The 6,241-nt window shown below is 45.7% G+C and overlaps 2 pseudogenes; one reads left to right on the top strand and one right to left on the bottom strand.

The window, feature by feature from the left end:
• Positions 1–1,774: 1,774 nt before the first annotated feature.
• On the bottom strand, positions 1,775–5,898 carry LOC148118709 (nucleophosmin-like; annotated as a pseudogene).
• On the top strand, positions 3,381–3,590 carry LOC148118710 (Nuclear RNase P; annotated as a pseudogene).
• Positions 5,899–6,241: the final 343 nt, after the last annotated feature.

Raw genomic sequence — 6,241 nt, 5'->3', positions numbered from 1 at the left:
GCAAACGTCCACTTAAATTTCAAGGTAATGTGAACAGCATGCACAGCAGACAAACATAGCTATCAGGTAGGTGAAATCTGCTTTCCTGTGTTGGAAAAAGGTTAGCAGAAAATGTGAGCTATGTAATTGAATATATTGTAGCAGAAACGAGGTATATAATGTCATTATGGTCAATCACAAAGGCTCTATAGCCAGGCACAGGTGAAGGTTGTCACACATGGTCTTTCAATCTGTCCCAGAAGATCTTAGAATAATTCATTTTTGAGAGGAAAAAGCTTCTGACCATCAGTTATCACGGATGTATCCTGAGATGTTTTTTCTTTTATGCCGGCTAAAGCAAGTGTGATTGATAAAAGCATATCTGAGAGAGACCTTGTACGGAATCCATTGTGTAGGGAGGGCTAAGGACCACTCCATCCAGTCTAGCCTAGCACTGAACTTGTGACTCAGTTACAAGGAAAGCAAGCCCTATGTATACATATGTGATTCCAAATTGTGCAAACCCCTCCCTGTTAGATCATTTATATCACAAAACCAGAATTTGAAAATGGCCGTATAACCACATGTGTGTCCTTGAACCCCATACTCTACAATTCAAGCATCTATCTCTTTGTATGTCTTGGGACCATGCCCAAGTTCAACTGATGCAGTAACAGAATTCCTGAGATCAGAAAGTTATGAAGAAGAGTTTTATCTTGACTCAAAGCTCTGGGGCAAGAGATGCTTAACATCTTCTTTGCTTCAGAGTCTTGTACTGCTGCAACTCAAGACACAAACTAGAATATGAGAAGCCTTGCTTGATAGTTCCTGCAATGAACCCAGTTCTGAGAGAGGTACTGGATGTTCTTGATCTAATTCCTGGGAAAGTTTCATCAACTCTCTGAACCATTGCTGAGTTTTGACCGTGAACTGTGGAGGTCACATTAAAACCACAGCTGATAGGAAATAATTTTCAAACTGACTTGATAATTGGAAAATATATTTTTCTTTGAAAAGGGGAACTCGCGAATCCAGAAAGGAAACTATCTTAAAAACTGCAACATAAATATTGCTCCCTCTGGTGTCCCTTATGCTGTTGAAATTATTTGTGGCATGATGTGGTTAGCTCTGTCCACCCAGAGTGGGGGTCAGGCCCAAGTGGCTTCTTGTAGACATTGGCAGCAACTTTTGTTCCCTACCCGACAGCAGCCACACTGGGGAAGTATGGGAAAGACTATGCGGACATTAATGAACTCCAGCAAAAATGGGAAAGTTATCATTTTGTAGAATTTTGTGTACATACCTTGGAAATCTGCTTTCAAAATTATCCTGGGGTATTATCCATTTCTCTTTTTGCCACTGTGAAAGATGCTTTTAAGATGTCAGTTTCTGGTCATTGGCTGCTCATGTGTGGGGATGAGTTTGCTTTTATTTTTTTAATTAATTAATTAATTAATTATGTATACAATATTTTGTCCGTGTGTATGCCCACAGGCCAGAAGAGGGCGCCAGACCCCCATTACAGATGGTTGTGAGCAACCATGTGGTTGCTGGGAATTGAACTCAGGACCTTTGGAAGAGCAGGCAATGCTCTTAACCTCTGAGCCATCTCTCTAGCCCCGATGGGTTTGCTTTTAATACTGACCTGGTTTGTATCCTGAAACCTCATGCAACATTTATTAGTATTAGTAGTTTCTTGTGAATTCTCTTGGCCTCTTTTCATAGAACTTTTTTACCCTTTCTGGACTATATATATATATATATATATATATATATATATATATATAAAATTTCACATGTATATTTTTGTCTCCCTACCATTTTCACATCTGACCACCACTATTACTATGTCCTATCATTACATTCCATACATACTTAAAACCAAGTAAAGGGTGGAGCTCCATCCTTGAAAACTAAACAGGTATTTTATACAACACATTCTTGGCAATGGAACCTGGACAACATTTATCAAACACAGTAGGGAAAGTGCTCACTTTGCATTATAAAAAGGACAGCCAGATATATCAACTGTTACAGAAATTACATAAAATGGAATATTTCAAACTGTTTAAACTATTTTCTTAAAGGGACTTCCTCCACTGCCAGAGATCTTGAATAGCCTCCTGGTCAGTCATCCGGAAGCAATTCGTCGCATAATTAACGAACTTGGCTTCCACTTTGGGAAGAGAGCCACCTTTTTGTTTACTTGCTTGCATTTTTGCCTGAATGTCTTCTACAGAGTTGTGTCCTTTTGGTGTTTTAGGAGTTTTTTCCTGGTTTTTTAAAGGACTCTTGACCCTTTGATGTTGGTGTTGATGGTTTTAAGTCTTTTCTGTTGGGAGCCACCTGGAGGCACAGGTGGTCCTGCAGTTTGGAGGTATACCTGGCTTGGCCGCGTGGGGCTGAGCACCCTTGCCTGCACCCTTGCTTGCACATGCTCAGACCAGCAGAATGGCATTAACCAATCAGGACAGCGTTCAAGCCTCTCCACCGTTTAAAAGCAGCTGCCTCGGGACTCAACTTCCTCTCTCTAAGCTTTCTCTTGTCCCTGCTCTATCTTCCCTTCCCCCAATTTTCCTCAAGGGAATGCTCCAAATAAAGACGTGACCAGGGAAGGAATTCTCGTTTTTGGTGGCGTTCATTCCTGCTGGTCAGGATGCGCGCCGCAACTGGTGCTCGAAGCCCCGGGATGCTGAGGGACCCTGACAAATACGCTGGGGGACCCTGAGAAGGAAGCGCCCAGCAACGTGCTGAAAGCCTGGGGAGAAAAAGCCGAAATCAGACACCAGGACAGAGAGCCGTGAATTTCAGAACTCTGAACACGTGGAGCGGTGAGTGACGTCAGTTAAATCCTCCAGAAAGGGGAGGAAAAGAAATGAAAAAAGGATAGGCCTAAAAAGAAAAGAAAATACAAAAAAAATCAAAGTTAAGGTATCTGAAAGAAGGTACAGAAAGCAACGGGGAAGAAAAATCCCTTAAGTTCAGTGCAGGAGGAGTGTGAACAGCAGCAAAAAAGGCGAGGTAACTAAGGCGGGACTATGAGGACGATGGGGTACGGGAGACCGCGGCTTCCGCTCCCTTTCCGTCCACCTCCGTACTCGCTGTTAGAGACTCGGGGCAACAGTCTCGTAGGGAGGCGAGTTTGATCATGCGTGAAGACTGCCTTCCCTGTTCTTAAAGAGCCACAGAGCTTTTGGAGGTGATTTTCGCCTAATTTTGTTAAGAGAGCTCAGTCTCTGGCTCTCACGTACAGAAAACTTTAACTTTGATTGAGGAAGTAGCCGGCGGTGGTGGCGCACGCCTTTAATCCCAGCACTTGAGCTCTGAGCAGCAGCGCCGCTAAAGACCTAAAGACGAGAGGGGCCAAACTCCGAAGCTGCGTTTCCATAGCAACATGGGCGGGCGGAGGAAGCTCATTGGCGGGGCCACGTGCTGAGTGCTCGTCACTCCCCGGCCCCTGGGAAGGTCTGAGACTGGGGCCCCCGCGGCCCTAACCGGGCCCTCCCCCGCACGGCCCTGACCGGGCAGGAGAGGCCCCCCTCGCCGGAGACTCACGGCCAGCGGTGCGAGTTCATTGCCTGAGGTGAGGCAGGGTGCACAGATCGCCCGCGGAAACACGCATGGCCCGGGGCGGGGCCATGCGGAGCGCGCCATAATGGGCCTCAGAGGCGGAGCTGTGGCAGCCGCCACCGTCCGCTGCTGCCGCCGCCGCTCACAGCCACAGCCGCCAAGAATTCAGTCAGATAAAAACATTTATCCCCCAAAAATTCACAACGTCCCTTTGTCAGCAGGAAGTAGTCAGATCGAATGCCGACATCCATTTTCCCTCATAAACTTCAGGCAGAACTGGTCGTGATTATCATAATAAAGGCGCGTCAACCTGGTTACCGTATCTTAGGTAACAAAGGCGGACCTTTTGCCTGAGGCAACGGGTGGAATAAAACAATGCTACCTAGAGGTTTTTTCATTTGAATGCAGGGCTGGAGAGATGGCTCAGAGGTTAAGAGCACTGCCTGCTCTTCCAAAGGTCATGAGTTCAACTCCCAGTGACAACTGTTTTGGTTTTAAACAATAGAGGGGGACTACCAGTGACAGCTTCCCCCAGAGAAAGGATTTCTCTTGCATTCTTTACACTTAATTTTTAATTCAAAATTTTGCTGGTACAGGCAAACAAGATTTGCTTTTTGAAACAGAGACCTGCAGATCTCTAAGTTCAAAACCAGCCTACTTCCAGTACTGATTGTGCTGAATTTTTACACTGAGAGTTTTTAGTACTCTTAAATGTTAATTTGGGAGGAGAGTTTTGTTTATGTTTTTCTAGGAATGCTGACATACATCTGGGTGCCAACAAGACCGACCAGAGAAATGAAGGATACTGCTATGAAAGATTCGTGCAGAGGCAGCAGAGATGACCTTCTGGGCAGTGTCAAGAGCAGCTGTCTCACGTTATCGCCTTGAGCAACACCCTGTGCAACCTCTTATCTCTTAACGATTTTCTGACTGACTCTACTTTGCCTTTTCCTTCCTTAGGGATGGGTGGGAGCAGAGATATTCTTGGCATGCTGTGTCTAGGTGGAAGTGCTGTATGTCTTTGATTGGTGTGCTACCTGCTAGCCCAAGTTAGGTGGGACAAGGTCTTTGTGACACAGGCCTTGGCAGTCTTGGAATGTGTATCCTCACCCCAAGTTTGACTCTCAGCTTCAAAAGAGCTCATAGACAATTAGCCATGCATAGCCTTTGCACCCTCTAGGGACCAGATAGTCCCACAAAGCACGGAGGAAGGTATGCATTGGCGGAGGGTGTGTCTTGTTTTTCTTTTCTTTAATCGGTCCACACATCATGAGGTGGGGACCAGATTGGAAAATAGTTTTGCCTTATTGCTCTTAAAGACAATAATAGGGGGAGCTGTTGGGAGCCACCTGGAGGCACAGGTGGTCCTGCAGTTTGGAGGTATACCTGGCTTGGCCGCGTGGGGCTGAGCACCCTTGCCTGCACCCTTGCTTGCACATGCTCAGACCAGCAGAATGGCATTAACCAATCAGGACAGCGTTCAAGCCTCTCCACCGTTTAAAAGCAGCTGCCTCGGGACTCAACTTCCTCTCTCTAAGCTTTCTCTTGTCCCTGCTCTATCTTCCCTTCCCCCAATTTTCCTCAATCAAAGGGCTCCGAATAAAGACGTGACCAGGGAAGGAATTCTCGTTTTTGGTGGCGTTCATTCCTGCTGGTCAGGATGCGCGCCGCACTTTTCCATTTTGGTTTGATTTTTGTGCATTTTTGGCTGGGGTATCTCGTACAGATTTCTTCACTGGAACTTTTTCTTCAGCTTCCTCATCATCAAAATCCTCATCGTCATCATTGTCATCATCGTCATCATCTTCATCAAGTTTTACTCTTTTCTGTGGAACCTTGTTGCCACCTCCAGGATCAGATCGCTTTCCAGACACACTCAACAGCTTTACATCCTCCTCATCTTCATCTTCCGACTCCGCATCTCCTGCTACAGCTACTGGGTGCTGTCCACTAATGTGCACAGGCCCCAAACCACACTTCAACCTTAAGACCACAGGTGGTGTTATTTCAAAGCCCCCAAGAGAAACTGTGGGCTGTACAGACATTTTCTAAGTCGCCAGTGTTACTTTAACTGGACTGCCTTCATAGCTCATTGCTTCTGCCTCTACCATGTGTAACTCGTCTTTTGCCCCAGCACCTAAACTAACCGTTCTTAGTGATAGCTGGTGTTCATTCTCATTATTATCCACCTTAAAGGGATAATCTTTGTCGGCTTTTAGTTCACAGCTGAAAAGGTAGTTCTGAGGCTTTAGAGGGCTCTTGTCCATGTCCATCGAGTCTTCCATGAGGTGGAGGCGCTTTCTTCGGTGGCAGAGAAGTCGGACAGAGGGTACTGCCTGCTGCGCCTCAGAACAGACATGCAGGACGGAATCACGCCAGCGTGCTATTTATATATTTTAAATACTTATAGATCGTCGCTTCTGACACTCACTACAGTGCTGAATGAAAGTGATTTGATGGCAGCCATTCCCGTTCTCCACCATGATGTGGATGCGAGAGTTTTTATAGCTATTCTTTCCGAGGAAGTCTAGCTGAGTAATTTCCTTTTGCAGGCCCTGGCCGGAACAGGTTTTGCTTTTATATTAATTAATTAATTAATTGTGTGTGTATGCATCTATGTGTGTTTGTGTGTCTAGGCATATAGGTGCATGCATGCATGCTATAGCACATGTATGGAGGTCAGAGGACAACT

This window comes from Myodes glareolus, chromosome 21 (genome assembly GCF_982192425.1).
Source record: "Myodes glareolus chromosome 21, mMyoGla1.1, whole genome shotgun sequence".
Taxonomy (NCBI): domain Eukaryota; kingdom Metazoa; phylum Chordata; class Mammalia; order Rodentia; family Cricetidae; genus Myodes; species Myodes glareolus.
This window is presented reverse-complemented; position numbering and strand designations above follow the sequence as displayed.